Source organism: Phaenicophaeus curvirostris, chromosome 2, assembly GCF_032191515.1.
Source record: "Phaenicophaeus curvirostris isolate KB17595 chromosome 2, BPBGC_Pcur_1.0, whole genome shotgun sequence".
Taxonomy (NCBI): domain Eukaryota; kingdom Metazoa; phylum Chordata; class Aves; order Cuculiformes; family Cuculidae; genus Phaenicophaeus; species Phaenicophaeus curvirostris.
Window position 1 is genome coordinate 100,033,514 of NC_091393.1, and position 25,071 is coordinate 100,058,584.

Sequence of the window (25,071 nt, forward strand, 5' to 3'; positions counted from 1 at the left end):
TTATCTCCTAATATTCCTGGCCTTCTTCTGTGATTCTAGCCAGTACCATTAGGTGCTCAGAAGCTACAGGCTGGGGATTCAGTTATTCAAAGACACCTTTAAACCAAGTTAATGGACAATGTTTTATTAGTGAAAATCCTTACCTTCTTTTAGAGTCCAACTGAACTTTGGTGATTGCTCTAACTTCAATTTCTCCCTTCACCTGCAGTCAGGAAGGCATTTCAACTTTTTCAAAACAGACGGCGAGGCAGACAGCAGCCTGAGAAAAACGCTGATGTTCCTTCACCATAATACAATTCACCTATTATCTGCCTACAGGATAAACCAAGTCAACTGGTAACTACTCCAGTGTGCTGCTAAATCCTGAACAGAATTATTAGCAGCTCTTTTCCACAAGGCTGAGCTGTACCCAAACCAGAGACTAAGATCTTTCCTCATGTTTTCCATGAAAACATACTTTTTTTTTTTAATGACAAAGTATGCAATCATATAAATAGGATTAACGCAGGCAACACATAACTGGCTTTTATTAAACATAAGATACAGTGATAACCAAGAATCGCTCTGGGGTTGATAATGAGGTTGAAGTGAATGCTGCTTCTAGTTACCCATCTGAGAGATGTAGTGACACACAAATAGTGACACTCAAGAGCACAGATAACTTCAACAAAAATACACATGCCGAGTAATCTCACTCTGTCCTTTAATCTAAAAAAAAAAAAAAATCTGCAATTCTAACCTGCAAAATTACTGCAGGGATCTTATTTCACCTCCATAAAAAAAACAACTAAAAGTGGTGATGAATAAAATCAATGAGGTAACTGTGATGATCAGTCCATTATTTAATTATTATTCTGGTCAGGATTACGCTGTGAACATTATGCTTGGCTTCACATTTATAGACTTTGAAATGGATTCAGCGCTCCTTCTTTCCAACAGTGTTGGAAAATACAGTTTATTAATAATAAAATTCTTTAACTAGTTCTCTTTTCAGCTTAATCTCTTTCAGGGTAGGAAAGAGGTCTAAGTTCCTGCAGATCCTGATGGCATTAAAGGGAGTCTGATTATAGGTAATGATGTGTTATAAAAAAGGCAATATCTCCCATCTACACACCATTGTCCTCCCACCACAACGTAAACAGAATAAACCTGTAAAGACAGTGGCTGACCTCATCTCCTGAAAAAAATACTGACTAGAATCACACTGTAATGATAGACAATAATGCATGATGGTCCCACTTAACCTCTAATAATGTGATATTTCAGCATGCTTGCTACCTAAAAAACCCAGACATCCTCAGTATAACCCGTACTCTGCTCACAGGCCCTAAAACGGACGGTACAAATTGTGACTGCCTCGGGCTATTTCTGTTTTGTTTTGTTATCGAGCCAAATTCTCTTCATATTTACTTGATAGAAATTCAGAAGTTCAGGAATTTATTTTCCTTTGTTCCAAAAGTTTTTTAAAGTCTCCGATTTCCAAAATGTTGTCTAAAACCTTATGTATGCTATGTTTAAATGGTTAAAAATGGGTCCAAGTAGAAAATGAAAAGCAACGTCCTCAATTTCCTTCACCTAACTCCATCTGTAGTGGCTTTTTCCTCTATCACATAGAATTTTGTTTTGAAAGCACGCAAAATGCTCAAATTCAACAGCTACTCAAGGTAAAATAATTCATCCCCTATGTCTTTATCAATTTTAACAAATAAGCCAATTACCCCAGCAGTTCTGTCATGGATGTTATTTCACTCTAAATCTTTATTAAGAGGTCTACTGCTTACACCTGGATAAGAAGTTAGCACTATCTGTATTTTCAGACTCTTCCTCTATGAAAATATTTACAGTACTTCCTATTTTCCAAGAAAGCTCTTTCTGGACAACGTAGGTTTAATTTTTTCCTTTTTAGTTTTAGCGATCCACCCTTATGCCTACAGGAGAATTACATTTTCAGTTACAAATAAACAAACCATTGTGATATAACACCAGGTCAAAGTACAAGAAAATCCCACATCCTTGTGGTGCACAGCATACAGATAAGCCAACCATCAAGAAGTCAAAACCAAGGAAAACAGAAGAACATTTTATTGACCAATACCAAAATTACACATACATAAAACACTGCCTACAACCACTGTACCATTACTTCTAATTCTAAAGTTCTAGGAGATCAATGCAACCATACGGTTCGGTTTCAATGACTTTCTGCACTGAAACTTCCCTGCAAAAGGTCCCTCCGTAGCAGATCTATCTGCAATTGGAATCCTCAGATGAGAAATTATTTCAGATTATATCAGAGAATTCTGTTGTGACTTTAGATACATTGTACATATGAACAAAACCAAGAAAGTATATATAACCTCTCATCATGGCTCTTTACAAAAATTACAGTAGAAAAGATAGTGAATGAAGTTCTGCACTATATGCACACATGCAGTGCTCTGCTCCTATACAGTCATCAAAGAACTCACTTCAGCTAAACTGAAGGGCATGTCCAACAGGGCAAGGTTGTGGTCTCACTCAGTATTAGCAAGAAACTAGCATGTGCATCAACAACCCTTTTGAGCCTCCTCAAGGCCTGAATGCTAAAGCAAGTGGAATTTTGTGGCAATTTGGTGTCCCTGGAGGAAAAGTAGCTTTCACACAGGAAAAGCCAATAAGGTGAAAACCCTTGATGCCAGTGGAATATATAAAAGTACACTCAGACCAGGAGTACGTATGAAGTGAACTAAGTTGCTGTGCAAGTGACCCAATCCAGCATACTAAAAAAACCCAACACATTGTTTTCCACAATTTGAGGTGAGAAGAATCTGCTGGAATCACAGAGACTAAAGAACTTAAATTGTCTTTACAGATGTTTAAGAATGGCTCTACATTATTGCTGCAGTTTAGTCAGGCCTAAGGGGGTCAAACAAAAGATCAGTTTATTACTCACCCATACTTCCCAGAACTTTAGGCTGTGAGGACCTAGAATAACCCCGTCTGCCTGTGTCACTGATCATCCTCACACAGACACTTCTTTCTTAGAGTCAGGGGATCTGGTTTTCAGCAGAGCGCAGCATACTCAGAATTTGCAGATTTACGACCTAAATTTCAAATAAAGTCCCTCTTCTTGTGATTCCCAGCAGTTACTTTTTCAGAGTATATTTCTCATTCTACCAGTACAGGCAGTGCAGCATTGAAACATTTTAAGCCTAAAGTAAATAATCAAGAAAAAAAAAATGTTAACAGAAACACACGTACCTTTTGAAAATCAGAAATTACTCTGTAGAAGCTTGCATTGTAGAGAATGTCTTTCTTTCCCTAAAACAAACAAACAAAAAAAAAAACCCACCTTAATTAATTGTGCATACTAATATTTAAGTATCTAATAAAAATACAGTGAACTACTCCAAGATCTTATTTTTCCCCCAGAAATTATTTCTCCTTATGGACCAGAATATATACAGTACAGCAAGCATAAATATTGCACACTCGAGAGTTTTTGTTTGAAGTTAATTTTATTTTGAAATTCTGTTTGTTATCTAAGCAAAAGCATCACAGCTGCAGGTGAAACTAGCATGTGGTATCCATTTTCTAAGTACTTAAACTAGAAAGTAACCCTCAATAATAGAGACCAAGAATGGATCATGGCATCAGGAGCAAAGCAAAAAAATGCAGTTTATAATGAAGTACATAATCAGGTCTCTTTCTCATCCCAGTTCTGGGTAAAAAGTAGATTACGCCATCATTATTAGTGGTAAAATATACTTCCCCCAGTGCTTTGCCAACACTTTAGAAAGACAAAAGCATCAACTAATTCTCTGATGTCCACTTCTGCCTTTTTCCATTCTATTTGTGCTGAGAAGTGGTTGGCAGCACAGGAGCACTCGATACTTCTGTGCTTCTGGGCAGCACATGTGGCGAAAGGGGTTCATACTATCCCCTCAGTGGCAGACAACTTTAGGCAGCAACAGGGTCACGGCAGACTCCTGGTGACATTCTAGTATTTTCATTTTCTGCAATATACTCTGTGCATCATAAAGTTGAGTGCTTCAAGGAAAATCTGACCTCTTCCCAAGGACACTTGTACGGATCCTGTGGCTATCACACCTCTATCGATAATACCAACTGCTTTGCTGTTTCTACTTTTTTCCCTTATTTTTTAAAGTGCACAAACCCAATTGATTTCTATATCCAAGTTATTTGTATGAGAGCTTAAAACGGACATGAACACAACAGCCATTCAGCAAGCAAAGCAGCAGATGTACAGAAACCAGAATGAAAAGGAAAAAAGTGTGTTCAAAAATGAAGTGAAATCCAAATTTAGATTAGAAATTGATGTATTATAAGAGAAGATGTTTTAAAGTAAAAAAAAACCCTAAGTGTATTCAGCACTGAAAAAAAAAAAAATATTGTAGTCCTTTCAAATGAACCTCTATGAAGAGCTCCTGCACATTAGGACAGGAACTGTATTTTCTCTCTTTCATTAAGCTTTATCTTTTTCCCTTTAAAGTAAAATAAACTGAAGCCTAAAATTGAGAGCATCCACTAGGCACACAATCAGGATTAAATCTGACCCAATACCTTTTAAGTTTTATGAAGTACAGAAGTGAATGGGAGGGGGAGAAGGAAGGAAAAAGCCTCAGCAAAATTAGAAAGAGAGACGTTCTAGAAAACAAGTGTCTCAGCCAAGAGAGGACAGAGCACGTTCTGAGTCTAGCATTCGCCTTGAAAACTCAAGATACATAAAACATCCCAACTAATATACTAGAGGGACTGAGAACCATGGCAATCACAATTACAGTCATGAGAGCAGTTAAAGAAAGTAGTTTACTGTTCTGTTGGATTCTCCCAAAGTTGTCAAAACCTTCCATTAAAATAGAAGTTTTTCCAAAACATAAATAGCAACTCTGAGAGGATTATGGCTAGGTACTTTGTTTTCATTAAATATTGACAGAATGCTCTTCTAGTAAAAGACTACACAATGCCTTTGGCTGGTTTTCACGTCTTGAGGGTTTTTTTAGTGCCTCAAACTCTCTCATTTTGCTACTGCATTTTCAGGCTGGTCTCAAGTAACTCATAATTACATGACAGGATATCACTGGGTCTCCACCATCTCCATCACCTCATAGCTGCAAGCAAAATTGTCCTTACACTTACTTCTGGAGTCAACTAAAGCCAACTTAATGCTATAATAAACTCACTATTCAAAACATGTTTCTGTTGGAAAACCAAAGGCATTACAAAAACATTTTCAAGCACACAAGCTACTCTTAGTCTGCAATGAGAGATACACCTCAGATATTTTTGTTCTCTTGCAGATTGTGGTCAAATTTCAATATAGTTACATCAGTGTACACTCCAGCACAGCTCCACTGAAATCAGTAGCATTGTATCATACTTAATACACATAACAAACAGAATCTGTTTCTCCACTGGTTTTAATAATTTACAGCTTTCTGGGTAAAACTGCCACTGGGCTCTGAAATTTCTCATGTTCCATGTAAACAGATGAGTACAATCTCATAAATAAAATGAAAAAAAAATCAGTTCCTTTTTACTTATGCAAATACCACAGATCTTTTTCTTTTCACCAGTTAAGTATTTCTTCAGAATCTTATTTATGTTCAAATCTCCAATGGCCCTTTTACTAAGACTGTAAATTCTTTGAAGGAAACAGAGCCATAGTCAAGTCTCAGCTACAGAGGCAGAAACACTGAGTAATCTGTAAGTCACAGTAACATAACTACTGACACTGAACAGACAGCAGTTGGAGCCTCAGGTTTATCCACTGTTTGACCACTAACAGAAAAAGCCTACAATTTTAATTTTTCTCCTGCTCCAAAAGAAAAAAAAAAGTTTTAAAGAGAGGTAAACATGCTGGTCTTAAGTGCATTGGTATCTACTTTTTGCAGAGAATAATTGATTTTATCTTCATCACTTCCTGAACAGATAACCAGATAGATACCACAGGATCTCAGTTGCAACTGAACCCCTACCCAGGTCTTGAGGCACTGAATTCCGAAGTGTCCAGTGTTTATCACTGGCCACAACACAGATTTCTTAACTACTGTTCAGTAAGGCAAGGCTTGTGTCTAGACTAGTCACCTGGACTTTCCTTTCACCTTAAATATATCAAATTACTCGCTTCCCCCACTCTCTCTCTCTTCATGTGACTTAACCCTCTAATAAGCCTAACATGCAAGTTTCTTCTTCACCTTTGAAATGTCTAGGGAGAATCGTCTGACAGGAACATGCTTCTAGAGCTTTTCCATCTATTGGCACTTCGCTAGGGACGAAGAGCCCTTCCTTGAGTTACCCACTAGGAGACTGAAACTTTAGAATTCCAATAAGGATCTTCTGCCTGATTCTAATTAGACATGAAGTACAATTATCCAATTTAGGAAAGACCATCAGAATCTTAATTTAAACATGACAATTTTAGACCAGTGATATATCCTATCCTGAAATAGTCTTCACCTAGCAAACCTTCACTCATCTCATGCCAAAAAGGAATATGAAACAGTTCACCTGGTTATTATTTTTAGACACACAATTTTAACATTTTGCAGACCTAAAGATCCCTATACAGAGATCTGGACAGGTAGTTTCTAAAAAGGTTCTTTCTTTGTAAATTTTTTTCAGGATCTGAGGAAACAGAAAAAAAAAAAAGACAACCGAACCTCCAACCCCCCTCCACCAATACAAAAAACCAAAAAACCTGAAAAAGTTGCTCTCATTCTAAGGCTTGGTCTTTGATAAAATGATGCCAGCTGGCATACACTCATAGGCAGGAAACCACACTTACCAAAACAATGCTGTGTCAGGCCCCTGCCTCCTAACAGCAGGCAGCAGGGCTGTGTGCTGCCAGGTCCTGCCTTCAACGGGGCAAGCTGTTCTAGCAAGGGCCACGCTGTCAAATTGTTCATTCACATGTGAAGCCTTTGAGAAACCTCAGCTCCTTCCTGGTGTGGAGCCCTGCCAGGGACATCAGTCTGTTGCTGGTGACACATTCCACATACAATTCAGTGGCTTCCTGCTCAAAGCATTACATAATTTGAGCCTCTGGCATAGCTTTCTGGAACATTTCACATACAAGATCAGCAGCCTCTTCAGTTACCAGATAGCTCGGCACCTTTTCTCCAATGATACTGACCTGGATGGCACTGACTATGGGGGCATATGGCTGGCTGTTCCCAGGCAAATCAAAACTGGACAGCATGATTCACAGAGACAGAAGAAGTAGCTAAATACACAGTTAAACACAATTGCTGGTAAATAAGTTCAGAAACAGTAAAAAAAAAACCCCAAACATTTCATCCTTTTCTGACAAAGGAATCCCATGATGGAAATCACATTCATAAACCACATGAGTTTATTAAGGACTGTTGCATTTAGCTTCACTGAATTTAGTCAGAAACTTATTAAACAAAGAAAGTATACAACCTGCTGCTAGTGCCACACACGATAAACACTTAAGTACTAGTCCTACATCTGACTGCAGACACGCAATCACCAGTCAAGAGAGTTCTCAACTCAGTATCAGGATTCACACAGCTGTACTGAAAAGTAGAAGTACTTCTTGGTACGAATTCCTCAAACAGGCAGACTATTTCCAGACACTGCAAATAATTTAGAACCCCAAAACTATACTTTATGAAAAGCACATCCATCAGTACAGTACACTTCCCAAAATTATTTTAAAATAATGAAATCTTTCAGATGTCTGCCTATATCAAAAAATTATATTTATGATAAAAACACATAACATAAGCCAAGCCATAAACAGTAGAAGCATTTCTGCAATATAAAACAGTACCACAAACTCTGATCAGCATGCAAGTATGATAGGCCTAATAATAATAATAATAATTATTATTGCATAAGCTGCAATTTGAGCTGCAGAATTCCAGGGTATTTTGGATGTAACAACTACATACTATCCTAAAATTTCCTACAGATAGCTTTACCTATGTTTTAAGATTTTTTTTTTTTTTCAGGAAAAAGCGCTCAATTTTTCCTCACCTATAGTAAGTAATTCTCTGGAACCAAGATTATTGTTCTGCAGTTTAATAGTTTTTCAACCTATGATATCACTCACAGCTGATGAAAGCATTAACAGTCCAAGACTTTACTTATGGCATTACGAAGAATCCAGCTCAATTATGAGTAAATGCTTTTACTCTGCTTGGGCCAATGAAATGAATTATTTTCTTTAAAAACTGCACTCCAACTAAAAGTGATGTTTAAGGGCACATCACCAAAGAAAGCACAAGTGAAGGGGAAATTCCAGACTCCAATGAGCAGGCTGAGAAGCTAGAAGAGGCACTGGGAAACATGCAACAAGTTCGAATACGGGAAGACAACAGATACTCCTTTCAGGCGAGCAAGCATCAACCAGCTGCCAGCACTTTAAATCACTAAGATAAAATGCAATCATCCAAGGTTTCTCAGCATCACCACCGAAATCCTAGTACAGCTCAGTCATTCTTTTTGCGATGTGTCCCATGTTCCAGAAACTGGGAGCTAGCTTCTTGTCATTCACATTTTGAAGCACAGATCAGCAACTCCAACATAGCATGTTCTGATCTACACTTATTGTCCAAATCCTCTGTAACAGCAAGAGAAATGGATTAAGCAACATTATTTTTCCCCTTGAATAATTACTCAGATAATTATATATCGGTTATAGTACAACATACACTGAATAGTACAAAATAACACATAATGGGCATACCATTTAATCCAAATCTCTTTGTCCCGCAACACACAGAAGAGTACATAGCTGATCATACTAGGTATGTTCTTCCAGTGATGTTTAATAAGAGCAAACTCTTCCAAATGTAACAAATAGATGCACCCTAGTTTTTTTATACAGTCCCTTCTTGGGCAGTCATATTAAGTTATACTTTTGGGTTTTTAAAACATTTTACAAAACATTATTAATTACTAAAGCCATCTGTGCTTCTAGAGAAGACTCCCTTCCAACCTTTTTTTCCTTCCTACTGGGCTGCACAGTGAAAATGCAGCAGTGTATTTACAACCATTTTTACACCAGCAGATGCTACACCACCACAAAACTGCTTTGCTGCAAGTTCAAGAAGAAAGTGGTGGGAAGAAGTTTACATAAGCAGACATTATCAACAAAAGCAACAGAGGATGGCAAACCACAGGCCATAGACATTTAATTCATACAAATCTCTCTTCCTCTTTCTCACACTGCTTTCCAATTTATTTTAGTTCCATAGGAGAATCTCACGGGTAGTCACTCCATAATGCATGGCAAGGCCTAAATGCCAACAGCTTTTTTTGTCTCAACAAAATGTACAGAGCTGAAATTAAATTACAACTGGCTTAAACAATTGTATTTTGCTTCTACCCGCCTAGAACATACACACTATTCAAAGTAAACATGTTTAGTCATCGAATAATATGAAGTATAAAAGGAAAATGTGCACTGTAATAAACAGATAGTAATCAAAATTGTTTTAAAGTATATCTCTGAATCCGGCTGCAACCAGCTAGCTAAAAGTGGCATTGTGATGGAAATAGCATGGTCTTTCAATGCAAGAAAGTAAATATATTCTACCAGATACCAGCACAGGAGTTGAAATCCACCCAAGAAAACCATTTGCATTATCGGTTTGCATTACTCTGCCATAACATTTTGACAATGAGTTTAAACATTAAACTGCAAGTACAATGCCTCTTTTTCAAAACTGATGCAATTTCTTGGGGCAAAATCTGATACGGCTAGCCATATTTCCTGTCCACTAGTTTCTCCCAAACAAAAAAAATGGGAGACATTGGTTTAACTTTTTATTTGTCCAGGAAACAGATCAAAGCATTACACATCTGCAAGAGGTTTACAGAGCTTCATTGTGCAAACATCCTGGGTCCAATGCTACAGGCTTTATTGAAACAAATCGCTTATGATGGCAGCCAGTACTAGTCTGTGCTAGGCTGCCTAATATAAAAGCCTACACTTCAAAGGGAAATCAATGATTTGAAGGCCCACTTGACCAAAAACTATTAAAAGATGTAGCTTGAATTTTTTAGGCTGATCTTTACGCCATGTAATTAGCATGGTTTCACACTTGCATTCTGTTGCCTATATACTATTTGCTCAGCTCTAAGCTCTTCCTGTACTAATGTTATGAATTCCCTGGGGGAAGGAGCATTTTTAATAAGTATATACAACACCTAAAAAAAGATTCCAGTACCACTATTAGATCTGAGTGTTTTAAGACTGCAAAGTGTCAAACAATTTCTAGCATAGCTCAAACATTTTTCTAGATCTATGCTCTGTATATAAGATTGCAATTCCTGCCCAGTCTCTTCTTTTTTTTTTCTCATCCAACTATGGAGTCAGATTTGTTCAGATTTTGTTCTTGCCTTTCACAGAACTAGAAGAGGAAGGAAACAGACACAACACAAGCCATATAAAGTACTTTTTAAATTGACAGGGATGTTCAGTAGTAGGCTTGGCTTCTGCAGCTACTTCAGTTCATTGAGAAAAAAATTTTTATACATACAAATGGTTTTGACTCAAGAGTGTTCCTCTAAACAAGCTTTGCTGATTCAGACTATCTCCACACAGTTGCCAAAAAAATCCCACACTCCTAAGTTCTGCTCTAACTTAAAGGTTTACACAGGGAATCCTCATGCCTAGAAATAACACTAAGAAGCACATTTACATTTTTTCTGGAAGATGGATGTCAAAGATTATACGAAAAAGACTGCTTGATAAATACCCTGTATCAGCCTATACTTCTAAAACTGAAGTGACGGGAATTTTACTACTGCTGCGCTATAAATAAAAACTGGACCTGCTCCTTAACAAATGTATTAAAGACAAGAGCCTCTAATATTGCATGACATGTCAATCTAAGCAGTATGAGCAATGCCTTGCTCCATATGTTAAGCTGCACTCCTGGGATTTTGTCCTGGTATAGTATGTTCATGCCCCTGATTTGTTACATTTTGATTTGCAAGTCAAGGTCAAGAAGTAATTTACCAGAATCCCTGTTGCTAACACATACGCTGCAGGCTTCTGTAAGCCCTCTTATCAGGATAAAAGAAAAGGTCTCAAGAATTGGAATATAAAAAGATATAAAGTTGTCATAATTATTCTGAAAGCTGCTTTATACCTTTAGACACTTCAGCATGGTGGAATGAACAACATGGATGTCATTTCTTTTTAACTTGCATAAAATAGCGTTGTGTATATAGTCTAGTTAAAAACACTGTGTTGGGGTGTATTCTCTCATGCCATGTATCAGCAAATGGGCACCAAGGAGGTTAAAAAAAAAAAAAAAAAGCTGCATTGTCATAAAAGCAATAAAATAAATAATGCAAGGATAATTCCTGCCCCAGAAACCTTGCAATTTAGGACATGAAGAAAGAATCCTTAAGGGATCATACTGAACCTACCTAACGTTCCTGAACTGACATTTACATTGTGCTGTATGTCAGTTCATATTTTAAGGGCTAAGCTAGAAGTATTCACATCATTCTGATGTTGTGTACCTCATTGTTCACTAGACAATGAGCCTTCCTGTCAGGCATTATCATAATGTTTAAGAAAGGTATTGAAAAAAATACTGTAAGCGTAACATGGGGTGGGGGGAGGTGGGGTGTCTTACTGTATTTAATCTGAGTCCTGGTTTAGAACAAAGAAATCTAATTTTAAGAGTCCACTACAGCCAGGTATGCTTATGCTCAAAAGATACAGTGAGGGCTGAAGGGGGCTAGATGGTGGAATTACCAAACCAATATCAAAGAGCAGAGAAAGCTTTCAGGCTGGGCCCCTATCCCCCCGCTATATCACAAAAGGTTACATATTCTAACCCAGAAACACTACCACACCTACTACAGGATCAAATGTTTCCTGACAGCCACTCCTGGCTCCTCTGAAACTGAGCTAAAAATTAATTTTCAAGAAATTGTATCAGCCTCAATACAGTCATCTACGATTCAAACAACTCTCCATTCTGAAGAAGCATTGTCCTAGACAGCTGATCTAGCAAATCAGAGGGCTTTTTTCTGTTCCTGAGAAAGAGCATTTTTAGCAAGTACATGTTAACTTAGTGAAACAGTCAGAAAGATTTGCATCTTGAGACAACTTTGTGGATATACGCGTCACTTTGGAAGGAATAATTGGAGCCACCTTGGGTGTACAGCCAGTAGGATTCTGTCAAACACAGTTCTGAAGCCAAAGTAAGTATTTCACCTGCAAAACCTACAGATCAGTTTAATCAGATCTCAAACTCTAAAGGGCTGGGTTTGTGCACTTGCAACACACTGTAATCACGTAATTTTTATTTCTCATAGATGGCATACCTCCTGCCAAGTAACTCCTTATGCTATTTAGACTCTCGTTACCTTTCTTTTGTCAGGTCAAATTCCAAGATTAAAGAACCCCAATGAAACAGAAGCTGTTCCATCATCTATCAGACAGAATAGCCATTTTCTTTCCTCCTCCCTCCATATCTTCTGTTTTGCTTATGAGCATTATTAAACAACTTCCAACTTCTTAGAGGCAGTGAATAGACTGGTACAAAATAATAGTAATCAACAACTATAGTGCCACTCATAAAGGATATCAAAATACACTGCAGACAAGCATCACCCAGGCATTACTAATACCTTGGAAGCTGACAATAAAAACTCTTTCTAAAGAGGGGAAGCCACAAGGAAAGGAAAAATTAAGTGACTTGCTCTAGCTTTTGCAAGGCCAAAACATGGCCAAAATCAGAAAGCAATTCTAGCAGCACAGAGCTAGATATGATCTATAAAAGCTACTTACAATATCAAGCCCAAATAAGAACAAAAGATAAATACCGAAAGAAACAGTCAAGTTCATATACCCTGCTTCTCATCATTCTTCAAAGAACACCATCTCACCAACCCTTATCTTAAGGGCTTTGCTTAGAATGAGCTGCCCTGAAAGCAGAACAAATCACATCTCCAGTGATGCGTTCCTCACATTTCTATTATTATTATCCCTTTTAACAATGAAAGGAATATACTAGTAAGTGGACACAAAATTCTGGCTTATAAATCTAGCTTGATAAAACTACAGATGCATAGACCCAGTCACAATAGTATTACAGTAAAAGGAAATGGATAAGTTACAACCACCTTCCAAAAGGTGCCTTAGATGAGGCACAAAGAGATTCTGAGTGGGATACAAGGCTCAAACGGACTTAGGTTACACGCTTGTAACACCCACACTTTGTCAATAGACATTGCTGAACATGAAGAGCCACCTTTTGTTAAAATTATGTTTCCATTATTAAGAAACGTGCTAATTACCAGCTGAACTGGAGACTAGTCTGTTAAGCAAAATATGCCCTGCAGAAGCATTTAAGACAATATTCTTTAGTTTCTAAAACCCAAGACATGATGATAGCATGAAGAGGTGGAAGCAAAAAAAAAAGATTCATCCACTTGCAGTCACCTTTAAATAAGAATCCCTTTACATGCTTTAAAATTGCTGAGAAGTATAACCTTTTCTTCAGCTTCTGCAAAAAGTAGTATGTATACAGAAGAACCTACTTTTTAACTGAAAGGATGAGTGCACTTCTTAGTAATTGACAGATGCCATGTAATGCCTTACAAAATTACGCAATATTACCAGAAAAGTAATTTTCATTTAAATTATCAATTGCTTTTTAAAGGCAGAAATGAACCTCACCTAACAAATACCACAGGTCTGCAGTTTTAGGCCTTTAGATATATAGTTATACAGCTTTTGACAAAACTGACAACTTGCTCTCATAATTACTACTTTTAATGCTTTGCAGAAATACTTCCACAGATCTTTCAGATGAACCAGGCAAAGCAACACCTTCACAATCCAAGTTTTAGTTAAAATTTCAAATTACTCATGAAGGCGTTCACAAGTATTTAAATGCCACTAGAGGAAGAGATTATTGGACTAGATATCATCAGCCTTTACTAAGGCCTTAGTATTAAATAATTCAAAAACTAAGCCCACAACAAGGCTAATGTAATTTTACATGACCAGAAAAATCCCTCATATTTTGCTGTACTAAGACTGTGTTCTGTAAAGAAAAACAATTGGAAAAAAAAAAAGTTAAATGAAAATACACAGAGAACATTCTGACACTAAATTACAGTGAGATGAAGCCAACTTCTTAAAACCACATAACATAACAGTTAACACACCCATTTCTCCCTGTGAATTTCAAAATCTGTTTTCCAGTTTTCAAAAGCCATAAAGTAAATTGCCACATTGCTCAGCACCTGAATCATGGAAAACGACTAACTGTATCAATTAACTAGTGATTCAAAATTACCTGAAGAACTACTTGTATATCTTTCTACATAATTTCAGATCAATTCAACAGATGTTTTTAACATATCAAACATTTGAGAACTGCGATTATAATCTCCGTTGTCACAATATTCATCTTCAGTTGTTCTGCTGAAGGGAGGGAAGGTGTTCATCCTATAATAAAGCGAGCAATATCTTTTCAAGGATAAATTAGAAATTAAAGCAGGATGAGATCAGTGAAGATTACAGGGTACTGTATTTAACTAAGCATAACTAAATCAAAGATATATAAATCTGAGCATGTATTTCTTGACATACTGATTCAGTTGATTTAGTTCAGAAAATTGAAATATCACAAAGATCATTGTAAAAAAAAAAAATCTCCAGCAATAAAGCTTATGGTTTTTTAAAAGTAGTCTAGTTCATGCCAGTTCACAGCTGCTCATGTAAGTATTTCAGCTCATGTGTTTTAAGATACAAGAAGCATTTACAAAAGAAATACCTGTTTGTAAAGCGAAGAATTACTGCAAACATATACTTTTAATTTCCTCCACATCTGGAAATGCAGTTATGTTACACAACCGTTTTTGGTCACCAGGGTAAAGCTGCTACAAAGTAACACCACTTATGTACCTTTGAAAAACAAACAAACAAACAAAAAAACCCAACCAAAACCACAAACCAAAACAACAATCACAAAAAAAAATCCCACAAATCCAAACAAAAATCTGAATAATCAATTGGTAGGCTGTCACCATAGACAAAAACCAACACTTTTTCTTTTTTTCAAGGCTGCAATTCAGTAAAAGAATATGCAGCAAAGAAATGGTGATTAAGTTTTGATATGTGATGTGGACTACCTGATAAAGTGAGCTGTGATTCACATATTCACATACGGACCACAGTTTTTCAGTACAGACTTCATTAGTAAGAATACTTCTCAATGAACTCAGAGTAGCAGAAATGAGGATTTATACCTTCCACATCAACCAAACAAAAATATGCAATAGGAACAATAGCACTTAACATTTCTCCATAGTAATGGCCACACAGCTCTCTAGAAAGGTAATAGTACAATGCAGAAGACTGATAACTGTTTTTTTCTTTTTCCTGTCCACCAAAACACCCATACATATTTACTACCAGCTCAGTCCAGAAAACTAAGTGATCATCAGCTGTCTGTCCTTCTCAATGTAAAGGTAACAAACAGTCAAGTTAACAAAAGAAACATTTGGGTACTCACTTACTACGCATGCAATCCATACACCCATTCACACAAGTACTGATACAAGTTACCGGGTTTGCCAGCACTACACCAACCTCTTAACTCTCTGGGGCAAGCCCAGTTAAGAAGATGCTTCTACGAAGGTGTCAGTCTTCATTAATTCAACACAGGAGGAGATGGCAATCACTCTTATAAAAGCACAGGAAATATTTCCACTACCTGATGCAAAGGCTAATTTATTTGTGAGATATTTTCCTGTATAAAGACACAGGAAATCGCACACAGTTACGAACCATTTTTATATGACTTCTACTAGGTAACCTTACGCTCTCATTAAGATACCTCAAAGGAGACCATCTTATCAATACCTGTTGGCCACAGTAGGCACATATGCTGATTCCAGTACTTTCTCAGACGGGGAAGAAAAAAGCAATTAAACATGCAGTACTAAACATACTTAATGCTTTAGGATGCATCCAAGTAGACAAGGATCTGCTTGAGGTTAGCAAAATTATACCAATAATATCCGAATGCAGGGAAGCAGCAACCTGCACAACTAATAAACTATGTCTGCTTTTTTCTGAACTGGGCCAGTCTTATTAGAAGTTATTTCTCTTCCCTGATACCTACTATAGACGCGGGTCAATGAAAAACCACTAGGTATTTCATAGCTGAAAACCAGAGCATCAGTGAAGGAACAGCCAGGCTCTGCTAGATATTGCCAAATTTGCAGGATTTGGAAACAGTCACTGTTATCTGTTCAGTTGCAGCAGACATTACAAGACTGCCAGTTCCTCCACAGTGTGAATGTCGATGTACAGCAGGGGTACTTCCAGCTTTACAGCAAGCAGAAGAGCCTGCCAGGGTCTCATAGCCCCAGCTCTAATGCCTGGGAGAGCCACCCACCCAGGACGGCAAGCAGCACTTGAATTTCCTCCCCACTCAGATCGCCCTGTTTGTGTCCTCAATTATTCTCCAGGTCACATCTCTCCCCTCTTCTCCTCCTCACCACCCCCCCACCCCCCCCCGAAACCCTTGCCTTCTGCTTCAGCATGGGAATTCACCAATCAAAGCAGACAAGCACATCATGTGAGGCACGGCAGACACACTGAGGGGAATTTCCAAGAGCTTCCCTGCACCTGCAGCATTCAGGGATTCAGGAGATTTCCAGTGTGAAAATTACAAGCAGAGCAGCAAAGCCCAAGTATTCACATTACCCGCAACTAACAGCTCTCATGCCAGACTGCAGCACCTAATTTGCAATCTGCTCTGACATACCTGCAATCACATTCCATCTCCACTTGTCATTTACTCTATGACAATTATTCATAGGCATATTTTGTAGGGAAGCAGCACACAAATAACACAGACTGAAAGACCAGAAAGCAATAATTACTCAGTCTATTCTTTGCTAATGTCAGCCATGCAGTACAAATCTCTGAATCCAGCAGAGAGGCAAATTAATCTGCATCAATCCTTAAAATCTGTATCGGGGCGGGGGGGGGTAGGGGGGGAGATGGAATCAAATAAAATCTTCCAACAGCTCCCACCTGTCTTGCAGTCAAGATTTAGGACCAATACACAGTCCATTTCATCATCACACTGTGCCACCCAACCTCTTCTTTAACAGAGTTATGCTTCACTGTCACCTCTGCAAAGAAATCTACCATGAATTTATCAGTCTCTCACCCTCTTTCTTCAAAATGCTTTTCCTTCCCTGATCCGGGTCCCTCATAAAAAAAGACTATACCAATTCTGTTTAGCTAAATAGATCACATTAGCCCAGCTAGAGTAACTACGCCATGGATCCATTTCCTCCTTCCCAATAAGGCATTCATCCTCCATTCCCACTCACTCTTTTATGAGAGGAATTCTGTAAGAATTTGAGTAACATGTCCTCACCATGTCTACATAACAAGAAAAGCAACTTGCATAAAGGTACCTGTATTAAAAATCCAGTTTTTTTTTAAAGAACAACCTTTTATCCCGATTTGCGTATTTCAGAAGAAACAGGCTCTTACTACAATTATCAACTCCTTTCTTCACCATGCTTCCTCTTAGCAGCTGCAGCAGCAGTACAGATGTCTAAAGCCAGATAGGGGCAAGCACCCTGAATCCAGAACGCAGCCTGAGCTATAAGGAGGGTAGAGAACATCTGTACGTGCAATAAGTATAGCATATACAGCAGCATCAATAGTATCTCCACAAGCTTCAGAAGGAAAACCAAAAAGCAAACATGAGAGACATGGCAATTTCAGGCATGGGAAATAAACATGTTCAGGAAGAAGAAAAATGGAACAGAAAACCCCGTAGAGTTCTGGAATGGCCCAAAAGATGAAGGAGGGAAAATTACCACTTTGTTAGGAGAAGCTCTTTCATCCAACCCATCCTGTTCAAAACCACAGCTTACATCTCACAAGACGTTACTTGTTATTTTCCAAACCACACTGCTCATAGGATCATGGAAATTCTAGATCACTGCAATCCAAGAGATGCTTCTTATTAACCTTTTAACTCTTTTCTCCCCCTTTATTAGTCACTAACATCCCAACTGATTACTTTCAGTCTGCAGGAACATGTGTGCTCACGTTCAATACAGACTTCCTTTTCTAACAGTTTGTATCTGTTGCTTCAAGAACAAATAGTCTGCTTGTTAATAACCTTTTCATGCCCATTGTCTCCTTACCAAAGTGCACGTAAACATTTCTGAAATTGAATATATATTGTCTCAGATGGCATATTGCTAGACCACTTGCAGATATAAAATGTTTTTACATAATTATTTTATTGGTGATGACATCTGTAAAATTTTTCTCTTCATATTTTCAGATGTTATTACACATAAAACCAGCAGAATACAAACACCAAGCCTAAGAAAGGAACAATGTAGAGTATTCAATTTGAAGAATCACTCTTGAACCTATCATCTATAACGTTATACAGTTCCTCATGGCCTTCTAAAATTGCCAGCTGCAAGGTTAACTCAAAGAAAATTACAATCTGAGAGCCCCAAAGTCAACTATATAGAGCCAACTTCTTCAGAAAGGAAGGGGCAGAGACAGGTGTTTCTTTCAGCAATACCAATTTCAAGAATTCCATAAACAGACTCTACAGACTATATTCCAAACAGACTGCCTCACCTCATTTGCCTAAAGCTCCCAGTTATTGTTACTGGTTAAAGAAATAAACTCTTATTTTTGAGAAAAGATCAAGCAAGTGACACAGACCTGTCGAAGCGTAGGGCCGCATGGTGGTAAGATAACAGCTTCCATATAACATGGAAAGCAAGGCCCTAACTTCAGATGTATGACAGCTGCCAATCACCTACTTATCTCAAGTTTTGATCTCTTGCTATCATAAAAAGAAAGATGAGACACATAACATCAGGAACTAAAAGCACTTCCTGGTCATAAAATAGATTTCCTATCAGACAGCATGCAGAAAGTCAGATTATGGATTCACCTACTCATTTAATGAGTTGGCCATTAAACGGGGGAGGACAAGTGAGACTGCTCCATGCCAATATCCATGGTCTTTGTGATCTGTCACATGATAAGCGATTAGCCATTGGAGGGACAGGATCAAAACTGAGCTCAACAGCAGTAACCGACAACAGAAGACAACAGGAAGCCACAGACAGGTCAAAGTAACAGCCTCATCTGCAAAAGAAGCCTAAACCATGAAAAAGGCAAGTGGCCTTAAAAGCTGGAGACCTCGTAAGGAATAAATACACTACATTAAAGCAACCTAACCTCTTGATGACACCTGCACTGCTCCCCAAGAACAAGTTCCCTCCCAAACAAAGAGTGACTGGTACTTCCTAGACCTCCAAAGGTGGAATGAAATATTACCACTCACAAATACCATTCATCCATGTCTACTAACAATGCAAACAGGACAGCATGACTTACTAACATTCTGCCTAAGGGCTGGGCTCTTCAGTGGTAAGGGAGAGTTTTGTTTCATTCTTCTCTAAATACCAAGACTGTTTCGCTGTTGCACAAGTACGGCTTTAATGAGTTCTTCATTGAGTGGATAAGTATCTAGAATGACTTGTACAGCCAAACTGACAAAAGTAACCACAGCACTTCACTGGCCTACATAAGATGATGTAGGTCTTCAAAAGGAGGGGATATAAGTATTCATTTTCCTCCAAGATCCCAGCAGTGGCAACCTCTCAGGGAAAAGATCAACAAGTCATCAATCCAGAAGTCTGCTGCAGAGGACTCTCTAAAGCCACAATTGTGTCACACCAAAACTAGAGCGCCAGCATTAGCACTGCAAGGACAGATGTGAAAGGGCTTTTCAGATACTCTTCCCCATGTTGCGACCCTAGTACAGCACTCGCATACATAAGCATGTCTTCCTGGTACGTGGAAGTTACTACTGTGTGCAATTAATTAATTACTTCATTGCAGAATGGCTGGGAATCTGTTGTCTTTGGAGTTTCACAAGCCTCTATATATATATTTACAATATTGCCAGAAACCACTACCATAAGATGTGTGAGTACCAATAAGACAGATTGTCACAGGCTTAGTGCTCACAGGGTGAGAACATAAGCAAAACAGGCTGGTTAATGTCAAAGCACAGTATTTTTGGTATTGCCATCCCATATATTCAAATCCTCTACAGATCAGATGTTTGGGAGTACAAAGTCCAAAAATCACACAACAGAGTTAAGTCAATACACACTTTTCCTGTAGCACCAACAGGATCACAAAGCCTGATCCTAGAAAGTCCCCCTGAATAAAATTTATTTGAGCCTTTGATGCATGCACGTAGGTAATTTTGATGTGGTAAGTTCAAAAAAAATGCATCTTTCATAAGAAAAAGATGCCCTAAACAGTACAATCAAAAAAACTTCTGAAGAGTTAACAGTCTGGGTCATAAATGTCTGCACTGTGTGCAACTTCTGCAGACATCAAAGAATCTTCCCAAAACTGGAAGCATTACATATCTTGCAAAATTAGTAAATGAACCCAAGCCATCAATTTTGCAGTTTTTGAAGTAGCACAATGCATCTATTTATTAAGAGAATGGAACTAAGCCCAACCTACTGATCAGCCATCCTGCAAATAATGCTTATGCAACCTTTAATAATCATTTCCACTAACAATCAACCAGAGGTTTTACGATTTAGAAATTTAATTTCTAAACTAATTTACAACAATTCCTCGAATCTAATGGGACAGATGATTGGAACTACAGAGGAAACCAGTCTTCTCTGAAATCGATAAGGTATCAGTTTTCGTTACTACCTACTCTTAGGTAAGACGTCTGCAGTAAGTCTTTGTTTTCACTTTAAGAATTTTCCTAAGTATTCCTCCGTTCCTTTCTCCCTTCCCCCTGGGAAAGGGATTAATTCAATTTTAAGGAAAACATTAAAACAGTAGTTTCAGACTTCAGTCTTTGGCAAATTCCAAACAGCAAGCAACTGCAATTGAGCTGTTAAAATCACCAAAGAAAGTAAACCACTGAACATCACAAAGAGACCACAAAAAATGACAAGTTAAAAAAAATTACAAAATAAGTCAACTCAGTATGCAGGGAAATTATAACCCTACAAGTTTTCAAAGCAGTATACACAAACCTGGTAAAAACTAAAGCCATCAGTTCCTACAAAGCTGTAACAAATACCTGACAGACTCATGGCATAGTCCCAAGTTCATCATCAGAGCCAGATATTACTGGAGCAAATGGCCAAAGTCTGCAACAGAAGTCAGCAGCATCTATCACGCCCAAACAACTTGCCATTATTTTAGAAAAGGTGAAAGCAGAATACAATCACTTCTTTGGGTGATATATAACAAAGAGGTATTTCCTCTGTCAGTAAGGGAAATTCATACGTATTCTCTCTTCCCCCTCAAGGTTCTTTCTTCCCTGTATACTAAGAAAAAGCAGAGAGTGTAGGTTATGCATAAATTCACGACAGAAAATACTGTTTTAGAACAAAGCTCCTGTGCGTGGGTGCATGCCTATAAAATAAAAGGCATTGTTACTCTACCAAGAACGTATCCACATGCAGCAATCAAATCAGATCTTAAGATTTTATTTTGACAGCTACGTGCAGTTACGTTTTCACCAGAGGTTTGACTTTCACACTAATACCTGGTTTTTAGCAATATCAGCAAGAGATTAATCAAAACTGACGTTTGAAGACAGAGTGGTATTAACAGCTGTGGAAGAGAATTCTCATCCCTGAAATCTGTAATTTATCTTTAATTACTTCACAAAGTTATCAGTTGCAGAGAGGAATAAAAATCTTTCCAACTCGCATTTAGATATTGTCTCTGTACGATACGAAAGTGCTCAGGTCTATATAACAATAATTATTTTGTGGTAAACAACACTATTGGGTACCCTTGATCCACAGAAAGCCTGCAAATACTGTCAACATCACACTTTCATAAGTTAGGGAAAATAACCTAAAGCGAGTAGTACCATTAGGTTGCTAGAACAGCTCAAGTAAAGTACAGAATATAACCATCAACACAAATGTGTTACGAAAGAATCTGCCCCATCCTCTTGCAGAATCAGAAATACCACATTTTCTCTAGGATCCTCATTAACTGCAATTATTGAACAGAAAATTCTGTGGCGTAACATCAAGTGAAGTTTGGAAGGCACAAATATTACATACATATGAAGAGAATACGATGCACACTCTTCTGAAGATTTATACTGTAAAGGACTTGGATTTTGCGTAGCCCCTACCGCCGCTTTTCTTACTGAAGCATCCCCATGGACCCTTTAACATTACATAAAGTCTCCCAGAGATAAAGATTATTCTATAACTTTCCCAGATCACCTCCCTTTGAGAAGGTTTTACCTAGCAAACACACACTATATACCTCACAAATGCACTAGCTTCCCGAGTCCCTAGCAGATGCCGGCACAAAAAGAGTACCCAGAACTTATTTTCAGATATTCCAGAAAAGAAGTCCAAGACTGGATGAGCGTAACAGGAAAGGATAAACAGGATTAAGTAACAGGTGTCTGACTGTACATAATTCAAAGTCATGCATCAAACACGGTGCAGAGCCTCGCTGGCAAAATGGAAACGTTGTTTTTGCACCTCGCTTTGAAAATGACCAGCAAATGATTTAAACCAGCTGCGTAAATGACACAGACACACACAGAGGGGCAACACAAGCCCTTGTAAACCGACAGACCTTTCAATACGGCTGAAAAGAAAGCAAGCAAAATAAATAAATAAATAAAAAGAAGTCTTCGGGGTGGGGGGGTGCGGAGGAAAGAAGGAAAAAAGGGACAAGAAAAAAAAAATAGACACATAAGCCGTCAGCGCAAGAAAGTTGTAGTGAAGTAGACAGCGAGATGTGTCACCGCGCCCAGCCCCGGCACAACCCGGCCGCCTCGGACCGCGGGGGCGGGACGCCGCCCGGCCGGCCGCCGAGGCTGAGCGCCGCGCGGGTCCGTCTGTCCGTCCCTCCGCGCCGAGGCCGGAGCGCGGAGCCGAGGGGCGCGCGGAGCCCGGCGAGGACGCGCTGCCCGCCCTCCTCCTCCCCCCACCCCCACCTACCTCCCCGCGCCTTTACCTCGGGCACGGGGCGGGCGCCGCCGCCGGCCCCGCCGCGCTGCGCCGAGGCGGCAGCCTCCTCGCCTTCCTCCTCCTCCTCCGCACACTCCGTGTGTATGTGTGTGTGTGTGGATGCGACCCGCCCGCCTCGCAGCGGCTCCTCCTTCTCCCCCCGCCTTCCCTGCCCTCCTCCTCCTCCGCCGCCGCCGCCGCGCCCGCCTCAAGCCCCGCAGCGCGGAGAAACGCGGCGGGGAAGGGGGGGGGACCCGCCGCCGCGCGGAGCCGCGGGCAGCGCATGGCAAGTGGGCGGCGGGGCCGCTGCACGGCGCGCGCGGGCGGAGCTCCGCGCCCCCGGCCCCCCCCACCCCCCCCAACCCCGGCAGCGCGCGGCGGGAGGGGGCGATGGATGGATGAAGGGGGGGAAATTCCCTGCGTGCCCCCCGGAGCCAGGCCTGCTGTCTGCAGCGCGAGGGGGAAAATTAAAAAAACCACCAAACCCATGCATCACCAGCGTAAGAAGGATGTGGAGCTGCTGGAACGGGTCCAGAGGAGGGCTGCTGGGGTGATGGGAGGGCTGGAGCAGCTCCCATACGAGGGCAGGCTGAGAGAGCTTGCTTGTTCAGCCTGGAGAAGAGGAGGCTCCGGGGAGACCTTATAGCGACCTTCCAGCACTGAAAGGGGCTACAGGAAAGCTGGCGAGGGACTGTTCACAAAGGCTTGTAGCGATAGGGCTAGGGGGAACGGCTTTGAATTGGAGGGAGGAAGATTTAGATTAGACATTAGGAAAAAATTCTTTGCGATAATGGTGGTGAGACACACACAGGCACAGGTTGCCCAGGGAGGTTGTCGATCATAGAATCACCAGGTTGGAAAACACCTCTGAGGTCATAGAGTCCAACCATACATATCTGCCACTAAACCATATCCTTAAGTACCTCATCTACCCATCTTTTAAATTCCTCTAGGGATGGGGACTCAATCACCTCCCTGGGCAGCCTCTGCCAATGCCTGACGTCCCTTTCCTAATGTCCAATCTGAAACCTCCCCTGGCACAGCTTGAGGCCATTCCCTCTCCTGTCGTCTGTCACTTGCCAGAAGAGACTAACACCCACCTCTCTACAACCTCCTTTCAGGTAGTTGTAGGCAGTGATAAGGTCTCCCCCCTTCCCCCTCCCCCCCCCCCCCCCGCCGCCCCCAGCCTCTTGTCCAGTTCCCTCAGCCGCTCTTCATAAGGCCTGTTCTCCACCCCCTTCACCAGCTTTGTTACTCTTCTCTGGACATGCTCCAGAACCTCAATACCCCATCTCTGGAAGGGTTCAAGGCCAGGTTGGATGGGGTCTCGAGCAGCCTTGTCTGGTGGGAGGTGTCCCTGCAGGGGGATTGGAATTAGATGTTTAAGGTCCCTTCCAACCCAAACCATTCTATGAAGAGAAGAAGGAGTGTTTTGCAGGCTGCTGGAGGGTTCCCAAACTCTCACAGTTTTTGTCTTAAAATTACATTTGGACTCTTTGAAGTTTATTTGAAGAATGCCACAGAGGAGACTCAATGCTGGATGAGCATGCAGAGCTAAGTGTGCAGGCCTTTAGGTAGGTGAGATGCCCTCTCCGAACATCCTCCAGCCAGCCCTTTTGCAGCTCCCGACTGGCTGCGAACCAGTGCCATGGATGGCCCATGTAGCACCCTGTACCTTCCCTTGTGCTCCTGTGTTGTCAGCATGTGCCTGCTTTCAATTTTCCCTCTTTTCTGTTTATTTTACAATGTGTTTTCCACCGTATCGAATAAAAAAAAAACAAAAACACCCACCAAAAATGAGCACAGTGCTGAATTTTACAGCCAAAGCTGGTTCCCCATCCCTTTTCTCCTACAGTCCCAGCCTCTTGTGCTTTGTTGATGAATTATTGAGTTTGTCCACCTGGGACCTGCAGCCCAGCCACCCCAAAAGGACACTAAGACCTCATGGCAGCACTCAGAAGTAAGGACAGACACCAAGCTACAGATGAAGAAGCTATCTAGGGTGAGCTGAGG

General features: G+C 40.0%; 1 protein-coding gene across 4 annotated transcripts in view; it reads right to left on the bottom strand.

The window, feature by feature from the left end:
* The window catches only part of PLCB4 (phospholipase C beta 4), a 201,430-nt gene extending 178,181 nt beyond the window's left edge, over nt 1-23,249 (bottom strand). For 2 of the 4 annotated variants that reach the window (XM_069850180.1, XM_069850178.1), the window contains exons 1-2: nt 23,066-23,249; nt 3,241-3,300 (exon numbers count right to left, since the gene is read on the bottom strand). The gene's annotated coding sequence lies outside the window, so the exon portion shown is untranslated. The remainder of the gene's footprint in view (nt 1-3,240; nt 3,301-23,065) is intronic. The other 2 variants (XM_069850177.1, XM_069850174.1) reach the window with 1 other exon arrangement.
* Between the last annotated feature and the right edge of the window lie 1,822 nt (nt 23,250-25,071).